The following is an 11,071-nucleotide window of genomic DNA, read 5'->3' as shown; positions in this document are numbered from 1 at the left end:
AGGGGAAAGGGTAGGGAAATCCTCAGCCCTGCTCTCATGTCCGGTGATCCTGATGCTGGTCCCTCCTCATGAGCAGGGGAAGGAGGTCTCCGTGGTGGTCCAGCCTTGACCCTGTGCTCAAACAATTTCACTCTCCTTGGCTTGAATCCTAGGTTCAGCTTTGGCCACAAGCTCTACCCAGCCAGCATCAGCACATCACAGCTGTGCCCAGGCCTCCCCTGCTGTGGTTGCTGGCCTCCAGAATCGCCCATATAAGTCTTGTCTCCTGGTAGTCACATCTTTGTGTAGTACTCCCAAATTGAGTAGGGCTGATTTGTGTAACAAAAATAATATTGTGGATATACTGGTGTATGAATTCTGAAGCTAACTCATGAAACACAGTGACTTAAGCTTCAGCCTTGCTGTCTTGGATCACTTACTCTGGGGGAAGCCAACACCACATCTTAAGTATACCTGAATAATCTGTGGACAGTATCACGTGGCAAGAAACTTTGGCCACCTGCCTACAGTGAGCACCAACTTGCCAGCCACGAAAGGATTGATCTTGATTGTGGAACCCCCAGCCCTCAGTGACAAATTTTAACTGCAAACGTATGTGAGATCTCAAGCCAGAGCAACAGAAGAATAGCCAACATGAGGTAAAATGATTTAAGTTTGTTTTATGTTACTAAGGGATAATTTGTTATACAGCAATAGATAACAAGTACAGATAAAAGTAGTATATATAATTAATGCAGATAGCTAAATCCAGTATTTAGAAATAGGATGCTGTGGAAACAAAAACTGGAAAGTGGGAGAAGTTTTGAAATAGCAATGAGAAAAAGCTAAAAGGACTTTGAGATGAGTGGTAATGAAAGTATAATTGCCTTTGAAGGATCTAGAAGCCTTGAAGGATACTTCAGGTTTCTGGGACACCTGGCTGGCTCCACCAGAAGACCATGCAACTCTTGATCTTGGGGTCATGAGTTCAAGCCCCATGTTGGGGGTAGAGATTACTTAAATAAATCAGTTTTTTTAAAAAAGGATATTTTGGATGAGACCTTAAAGGACATGAAGGAAAATGTTTTTGGAAATTGGAGAGATAGGAATCCTTGCTGGATAGTGGCAGAAAGTTTAGCAACATGTCACCTATAGTAACATGGAAAGTAGAAAATGTACCTAATAAACTGGGTAATCTAGCTAAGGAGATTTCCAGATAGAGTGGAAGGTGTCTGGAAACCCGTAGAAGGTGCTTCCTGGCTTCTTGCTGCTCATAGGAACATAGGAGAGGAGAGAAACCCACTATTAAGCAAAAATGAGTTAAGTATTGCTGGGTCTGGAAATACCCAGCCTCTCCAGATGGCAAATGATGCTGAAATCAGGAAATAGTTTATAAGCAAAGATTAAATCTATGCCACACCCAGGAAAAATAGTATGAAGATGAAATTGTATGAGAAGATGCTCATATCATTAGCCATCAGGGAAATGCACAAAACTACCATGAGATACTACTTTACACCCCCCAGAACGTCTATAATCAAAAAGAGGTAGTATCAGGTAGTGGCAAGGATGTGGAGAAATTGGTACCCTCATACATTGCTGTTGGGAATGTAAAAATGATACAAATGCTTTGGAGAACAGTCTGGCAGTACTTCAAAAGGCTAAAAATAGAGTTACCATTTCACTCAGCAATTCTACTCTTAGGCATATACCTAAGATAAATGAAGACTTACGTCCACACAAAAACTTGTAGATGAATGCTCATAGCTATACTACTCATAGTAGCCAAAAAGTGACAACCCAAACGTCTACCAAATGATGAATGGGTAAATAAAATGAGAAATACCCCTATGATGGAATATTAGTCATTGTTAATAAGAAATAAAATATAGACATATGCATGGGTTTTGCAAATATTACGGTAAATGAAAGAAGCCAGTCATAAAAGGCCACACATTGTATGGCTTCATTTATATAAAATGTACATGGTAGGCAAGTCTATAGAGACAGAAAATAGATTAGTGGTTACCTAGGGCTAGGAGTTGGGGGAAAATAGACAATGACCACTAATGATTTTGGGGTGGTGTTTGAGAGGTGATGAAAGTATTAGAAATGACTATGGTGATGGTTACACAACTCTGTGAATATACTAACACCTATCAAATTGTCCATTTTAAGTGGGTGAGTTATATGGAATGTGAGTTAAATCTTAATAAAGCTTTCAAACTAAAAATGAAATTATAAAATTATTTGTTAAGAACTCGGAAAAATCTAAGTGTGGTGCCTCAGAAAGCTGTTCAAACCAAAGAGCTTCTTAGAAGCTTAATGTGTTGTCCTTTGGATAATTTGGTGTGAGTCCACAGTGAAAAAGGAGTTATTTTAAAGAGATTTGGGGGTGTGGATTTTGTCTAATACAGTAAACTCCAGTAAGATTCACAAGAGACCTGCACTATTTTTAAGAGAATTAAATTGCCAAAAACACTACCAGCTTGGACTAACAGGGATAGAGTCAGTACAAAAGGAAAACAGGCCTTGTGATGATCAAACTTTTCTATAAGATGAAAATCAGACTGAAAACAGAGTCTGTTATAAACACGAGAACCTTTCATGGAAAAGGAACAGTAACTCAAAGAGCTGAGCAAAATGGCATGAGGAGTTATTCCTAGACCTTGAGGCCTAGTCAAAGAATTTCTAACCTATGCATTTCTGGATTTCATAATTACTATGGACCAGTGATTTCTGTGTACCTCCTATATCTGCTCCCCTTTTGAACAAGAGCGTCCAGTTATCTTATGCTTGTCTCACCATGTATATTGGTGAGTAGTGGAGGGGGCAGCTATGGGTTCCCAGTTCTTTGGAGTAAGAACAATAGCCTTCAAGGAGCTGAACATGAGAAAGTACACGTGGACCTGATGTAGATGACAAGATCATAGAGTTTTAGCAGATGCTGTAATTGCATGACACTTCTGCACACTCAGGAAAGCATGAGTATATTTTGCACGTGGGAGGGGTGTGAATCAGTAGAGACTAGAGGTGGCTTATAAGGTAGCCCCCTATGATGCTTACCTCCAGGTGCTCATGCCCTTGTACAGCCCCCTCCCACACTGATCAGAGCTGACTTGTGTAACCAACAGGATGTAGTAGAGATGACATGTTAATTTTAAAGCTAGGTCATAAAAGGCATTACAGCTCAGCATTGCTCTCTTATATTACCCACTCTAGGAAAGCCAGTGTCATGAAAACCCTCAAGAAGCCCTACTGAGAAGTCCACACAGTGAAGAACTGAGGCTCCCTGCCAACAGCCAGCATGCACTTGCCAACCATTAGTGAACCATCTTGGAAGTGAGTCCTCCAGCCCCAGTCAGGCTTTCAGGTGAGGGCAGCCATGGCTGAAATCTTGACTGAGACCCCAGGCTAGAACCACCCACCAAAGTTACTCTCAAATTTCTGATTCACAGAAACTGTGAGATAACACCTGTTATTATTTTAAGTCACTACGTTTGGGGTTATTTCTTACACAGCCATAGATGATTAATAATCTTGCCAGGTGCAGGACCAATGTTAATCAGAAGCAACTGCCTGGATGGCAAGTGTGTGTGTGTGTGTGTGTGTGTGTGTGTGTGTGTGTGTGTGTGAGAGAGAGAGTATGGAAGTGTGGCTCTGTGTGTGACAATATGTGTGCACCTATGAATGTATGTGCCTTTGGTGTAATTGTTGATCTATAGTTCCATATTGGTGAGAGTACCAGTTAATGCCAGTGAATGCCTTCTGTGCCCCTGTGTGTGTGTGCGCATGTGTGGCTGTGTGTCAGTGGATGCTGGTTGGTGGGTCTAGTCTGTATATCTTCATATATTTGTGCTCTGTGTGAGTTTGCGTATGACTGAGGCGCTTATAAGTCTACAGGAATGACTGTATGCACACTCTGGCCTCACAGTTCTCGTCCGTGCTCTCTCTGGGGGCATGTGCTTCCATGTGATGCTGTACATATGTCCCTATTTATAGGACAGAATGCGGGCCAGTGTGCTGGCTGCTATCTCATAGTCTGGTCTTTCTAGGGGGTGGTGGTGGCTGTGTAAGCATGCATCTGTGTACAAGTGACATCGTATCTGCAGGTCTGGGCCATGGTGACTCTGTGTGCCTCTACTTGTGACTTCTATCTCATGGTCTGTACACACATGCACCTGAGTGTTATCTGAATGGCTCTTGTCTCTAAGTTCTCATGTGTGTCTCCCTGCTTGTGTGTGTGTATCTATGTGTGTGTGTGTGTGTATAGGTGTGTGCTTGGCAGGTGAGTGTGGAGAATGCAGACTATGTGACCACTGAGTGAGAAGGACAAGACTTCAGAGACACCAGCCAGGTCCTGAAGGACCCTGGCTGTTGACCTACTCTTTGTTCCCGTCTTCAATGATAGGACTGGGTCCATTTCTCTTTGCCTAGAAAATCAACTCCTTTGCTTCGGACCACCCAGAACTGGAAGGAGGGAGCCTTCAGGAAGACCTGGCTACTGCCCTTGACCCCTGGGCTCTTCTTCTGATGGCGGTGGGGGTGAGCTATGAGGGGAGGAGTCTACAGAGGTGCATGACTATCCAACCTCCCTATCCTGGGTAGAAATGTGGCCACCCTGTGGGTCTGCCACACACATGAAACGGTGAGACACCTGCTGGGTTTTTTTTTTTCTGGGAACCACCATGGCAAGGTAGGGGGACTTTGCACAGAAATAAGGACATGGGTGGGGGCACCAGGGGACTAGTACTGGCTACTGCTCACTTGGCAGGGACTCAAGGCCAGTGTTCCAGGCCCTAGGGGCTGCCCAGCTAGAAGGAGGGAGCCAAATGCCTGTGCCATCCTGGGGTTGGAGGGTGGGGAGCGACCTGAGGAGTCTCAGGACACCTGAGGCTAAGACCCTTGCTTTGCTGGCCAAAGACAAGTGAAATTCAGTGAGAATGTCAGAAATATAGCTTTTGCTTGTCTCCCCAGAGTCCTTAAGCATCAGGGCCAGGGCATGATGGTGAGAGGCAGGCAGGTCTCCAGGCAGTTCCTGCATTCACCTGCCTTTCCACGAGTCCTATGGGCCTGAACACTTTAGGGTAAGTCTCAGGTGAGAAAGCTCCTCCCTGGGCTCAGTGACCAGCCTCCACCTGCCTTCTCCCTGAGAAGAAGTGTGACTGTGTGTGCCTCTACCTGTGACTTCTATCTCTGTACACACATGCACCTGAGTTTTCTTTGAAAACAAAGAAAAAGAGAGAGGGAGGGAGGGAGGAAGAGAGGGATTGGAAAATAGGTTATTTATCTCAGGCATACAGGAGAGGCCAAAGAGTGATTACTAGCCAACAATGCCTATTTTTTTAAAAATTTCTTCTTGATCAAACCTACCCAGATGACTGACATATGTCAGAGTGCCCGCCCTGCCAGAGGACACCCCCCCTTCTTGTCTGGCCTTGGCTTTGGGGGCCAAAGGCAGCTAGGCCTGGTTCCCAAGCAATCCTGCCTGGGTGGGCTGGGAATTCTGACAGGAGCAGCCAGTGTGCCCAGTTGGACTGAGGGATCCTAGGGGTCAGGGGGGCAGGAGCCGTTACAGGTCCCACAGGAGGGCACACAGAGGAGGACTTGTGCAGTCCCAGAGATGACATGTCAGTACAGCCCCAATTCTCAGCTCCAGGCCCCCTGGCACCGTGGCTCTGCTTCCTGCCTCTGAATTCTCTGAGCCTCTCTTGAGCCCCCACAGTAAACAGTGTCTGTCTTAAGCTAGCCTGAGACCCAAAGAGCTCTGTGGGTGGTTATCAGTAAGACAGCTACCAATAATTCCTCCTATCTCCATATGTGCAGGGTACATCTCCCTGCAGGAGGCCATCCTGTTGCTGCTAGAAAACGTCCCCAAATTCAGTGACATAAAACAACTACCATTTTATTGTGTTCATGGATTTCAGTGAAACCAGGAATTAAGATGGGGCATGGGGGCTCACCTCCGCTGCACAATGACTAAGGTCTCAGTCAGGTAGACTGTCATAGTTTTGAGATGACTCAGTGGTTGAGGGTTGGAATTCTCTGGAGGCTTTATAACTGGCATGACTCGCACCCGGGTAGGAAGAGTCAAAGACAGGGGTCATCCTGGACTCTCAACTTGAGAACCTAATCACGATCTCTTCATGTAGTGTGGACTCCTCCCAGCATGGTGATCAGATTCTGGGGACTGTCCTGCGAGTGTCCCAAGAAGCCACATAGACTTTTATGACTTAGTCTTGGGAGCCACACACCATCACTCCCACCATATTCTGTTGGTCAAAGCAGTCATGAACTATCTCAGATTCAAAGGGAAGGGCATAGAATCCACCTCTCAGTACAAGGTTTGTCAGAAAGATTGTGGCCATTTTTCAAAACCATCACAGTTTACTCTCTGGCCAAGAAGTATTTACATTCATTCTTTCCACATGTAAAATACACTCACCCCTTGCAAGCGCTGCCCCCAAGTCTTATCCGATTATGGCATGGGGCTCAGGTTCAAGGTCCAGAATCGAACTCCAGTATCTAAATCAGGTACCGGTGCAGTAAGGCTTCTCAGGGGGCAGTTCTTGGTTTGACTTTGAGTGTGATTTCTCTTAATCTGAAGACCTGTAAATGAAAGAGACGCATTAGCTGCACTCCACCACCCAGCATTTGATGGAGGGACAGGCATGGGATAAATGCAGTCAACACTACCATTCTGATAAAGAGTGAGACACTGCACTCACCATAGCAACCACATGACCATAGGGAGTCTAACGTCCATCTGAATGCAAGCTGTGGTTTCTTGATTAGTACTGCTCCCTGGGACTGACTGCCTGTGGCTCTGGTTTTGCCCTCTGAGGCAATCTTCCCTTTCCTTTTTGTTTTTTTGTTTTAAGATTTTTATTATATATATATATATATATATATATATATATATATATATATATAGAGAGAGAGAGAGAGAGAGAGAGAGAGGCAGAGACACAGGCAGAGGGAGAAGCAGGCTCCATGCAGGGAGCCCGACATGGGACTGGATCCCAGGTCTCCAGGATCACACCCTGGGCTGAAGGTGCCTCTAAACCTCTGAGCCACCCAGGCTGCCCAATCTTTCCTTTTCCATAGGAAATAGCCTCTGTTCACAGCTGAGTAGTTCTCTCAGCCTGCTTTTTGCCCAAAAAAGTTTGCGGATTCAAAAGTGTCTTTTCATTTTGTTCTTTCTATGTTCCCATAGGTCCAAACTTATATCAGAATTATATCATTTAAAAAAAACTGTGTGGGTCTCTTATGTATAAACTAATAAATTCACTTTTTAGCCCAAAGACAAACACCTAAAAATCTCAACATAACCCTTTTTCTACCTGGACGCCATGTGAAGCTACTGTGGGACATGAGTCATAAATCTTAGAAGATCTATTGTTTAGGGACACCTGGGTGGCTCAGGTCATGATCCTGGGGTTCTGGGAACCAGTCCCACATCAGGCTCCCTGCGGGATGTCTCCACTTCTCTCTCTGTGTCTCTCGTGAATAAATAAATAAATAATGTTTTTTTATTTTTTAAAGTCCCATTGTTTAACAGGGAGGTTATGCAAAGCACATCCTTAGGAAGGCCTTTTGCAGCATCCCAACTGAATTCTTAACAAAAGGTTTTCCAGTCCACCTCGGCTTCATCTTTACCATGAGATTTTCCTGATAGTACCCTGGATTTGATCTGAGGTTCTTTCTTACCTTGAGACCCCTTTGTTGGCTGGAAAAACTGGCTAGAGCCCTTTACATCTCCTCCTAGCGCTACTTGAAAACCAAGTAGCTCCTTTATCACTTTGTCTGTCTCCTCTCTCCTCTTATTGTGCACAGCTAGGAGAACTCAGGCAGCACCTCCACCACTTCCTGAAAATGGCCTTAGCCAGATCCATGAAATGTATCCGGTATATCTACTGTTTTCCACTTTGCAAGGTGACAGTTTTGCTACATGTTCTACTACTACGTAATAAAGATGCCTTTTCCTCCAGCTTCCAATTACACATTCTTTGCTTTGCTTCAAGTCCTGAGCTGTAGCATCTACAAGGTCCATCACACTTCTGCCTACTGCTCAATCCCCAACTCAATATCATGTGTCTTCTCTCTCCTGTGTTAAGGGAGCACTCTGGGGGCAGCCCGGGTGGCTCAGCGGTTTAGCGCTGCCTTCAGCCCAGGGTGTGATCCTGGAGACCCGGGATCAAGTCCCACGTCGGGCTCCCTGCATGGGGCCTGCTTCTCCCTCTGCCTGTGTCTTGGCCTCTCTCTCTCTGTGTCTCTCATGAATAAATAAATAAAATCTTAAAAAAAAGATCATGATATAAAAATATGCAAAGTTTTTATATACTAATTATAAAGCAGGTAAAAATTTTATTTAAAAATACACCATTTATAATAACAACAGAAACTAAAGGTAACTAAAACATTGAAACAAGATTATGCAAAACCTGTATGGAAAAATTATAAAATTTGATTTAAAGATATTTAGGGGCACCTGGGTGGCTCAGTTGGTTAGGTGGCTGACTCTTGATCTCAGCTCAGGTCTTGATCTCAGAGTCCTGAGTTCAACCCATGCTGGGTTCTGTGCTGGGCATTGAGCTTACTTTAAAAAAAACAAAGATATTTTAAAAGACCTAAATAAGAGAGATAACATACCATGTTTGTGATTGGAGGATTCAGTATTCCAAAGTAGTCAATTCTTCCCAAATTGGTCTACAGATTTAATATAATTCCAAGAAAAAACTAAAAAATTCCAATAAAAATGTCAAGTGTGTGTGTGTGTGTGTGTGTGTATGTACATGTGTGTAACTTGGTAAGCTGACTCAAAAATGTATATTAAAAAGCAAAGGGACAAGAATAACGAAGATATGCATGAAGAAAAATAGGTTGGAAAGATTTGTCCTACCAGATAGCAAAATATTTTATAAAATTGTAATTAAGACACTGATAGTGGGGACCCCTGGGTGGCTCAGCAGTTAAACGCTTGCCTTCGGCCCAGGGTGTGATTCTGGAGTCCTGGGATCGAGTCCCACATCGGGCTCCCTGCATGGAGCCTGCTTCTCCCTCTGCCTGTGTCTCTGCCTCTCTCTCTCTCTCTCTCTCTCTCTTTTCTCTCTCTCTCTGTCTCTCATGAATAAATAAATAAATAAAATCTTAAAAAAAGACACTGATAGTGATGCAGGGATAGACAAAATGACCAATAGAACAAACCAGAGAGCTCGCAAATAGACACAAGTACATATAACAGAAGTAACACATAAAATAAACACTACTGGGATAATCCATTATCTAACTAGAAAATATAGGACTGGATCCCAACCTCACACCAAGCACAAAAATCAATTCTATACAGATATGAGTCTACATGTTAAAAGCAACACTTTCAGTTTTTAAATGAAAATACAGAATGCTATCTTTTTGCTATATATATATTTTCTTTCTGCTATATTTTTAAAGGTTTTATTTGAGAGAGAAAGTGAGGGACAGAGTATGAGAGAGAGCAAGCATGAGTGGGGTTAGGTGCAGGAAGGGAGAAGTAGTCTCCTTAATGAGTGGGAAGCCCAATGTGGGGCTTGACCTGGGATCATGACCTGAGCCAAAGGCAGGCAGACGCATAACCAAATGAACCACCCAGGTGCCCCTCTTTTTGCTATTTGATAGAAAAAATTTTATTAAGTAAGACACAAAATGCACTAACAATAAAAGAAATGGTTGATAAACTCAATTGCATTAAAGCTTTAAACTTCTGTTATCAAACACCACCATAAAGGAAGTTCCAAAATCATTTGCTATAAAATATTGAAAGAAGATATTTGCACATATACACATAATAGACAAAAGAGCATTCAGTGGGGTGCCTGGCTAGCTCAGTCAGTTGAGCGACCAACTCTTGGTTTCAGCTCAGGTCATCACCTTAGGGTGATGGTCAAGCCCCATCATGCTCTGCATTCAGCACAGAGTCTGCTTGGAAGTTTCTCTTCCTCTCCCTCTCCCTCTGCCCCTTCCCACTGCATGTTATCTCTCAAATGGATAAATAAGTCTTAAGAAATAAAAGATCAGGGATCCCTGGGTGGCACAGCGGTTTGGCGCCTGCCTTTGGCCCAGGGCGCGATCCTGGAGACCTGGGATCGAATCCCACATCAGGCTCCCGGTGCATGGAGCCTGCTTCTCCCTCTGCCTATGTCTCTGCCTCTCTCTCTCTCTGTATGACTATCATAAATAAATAATAAAAAAAAAAATTAAAAAAAAACATTTTAAATTAAAAAAAAAAAAAGAAATAAAAGATCAGGGACGCCTGGGTGGCTCAGTGGTTTAGCATCTGCCTTCAGCCCAGGGCGTGATCCTGGAGACCTGGGATCGAGTCCCGCGTCAGGCTCCCTGCATGGAGCCTACTTCTCCCGTTGCCTGTGTCTCTGCCTCTCTCTCTCTGTGTCTCTCATGAATAAATAAATAAAATATTTTTAAAAAAGAAATAAAAGATCATTCCAAATGCTTAAAGTTCATTGACTTAAATAGCAGTTGTTTTTTTGTGGGTACTGACTGAGAGGGAGCCTTCTGGGTGCTGTAAGTGGTGAACATGTTAATCTGGGTGTTAGTTCTATGGTCTAAATGTTTGTGTTTCCTCAAATTCATATGTTGAAATCCTAGTGCCCAATGTGACGGTATTAGGAGGTGAGGTTTGTGGGAGGTGCTTATGTTATGAAGGAGGAACCCTCATGAATGGGACGAGTGCTTTATAAAAGAGGTTCCAGAGAGATCTCTAGCCCACTCCACCAAGTGAGAACATGGCCAGAAAGCACAAGCTATGAACTAAGAAGGGGGTCCTCATTGGGCACCCTGATCATAAATTTTCCAGCCTTAGATCTGTGAGAAATAAGTTTCTGTTGTTTATAAGCCACCCAGTGTATGGCATTTTGTTATGGCAGCCTGAACAGACTAGGACAATGAGTGAATATAAAATCACACCGGTACATCTAAAATATGTGCACTATAGTAAATGCAAATAACATCTTGATAAAATAAATTAACTAAATGAGACACCTATAATTCAATAAGAGAAAAGAAAACCAAACAACTCAATAGGAAAATGGGCAAA

Source organism: Vulpes lagopus, chromosome 14 (assembly GCF_018345385.1).
Source record: "Vulpes lagopus strain Blue_001 chromosome 14, ASM1834538v1, whole genome shotgun sequence".
NCBI classification, from domain to species: domain Eukaryota; kingdom Metazoa; phylum Chordata; class Mammalia; order Carnivora; family Canidae; genus Vulpes; species Vulpes lagopus.
The sequence above is the reverse complement of the archived record's forward strand: the minus strand, read 5'-3'. Positions refer to the sequence as shown.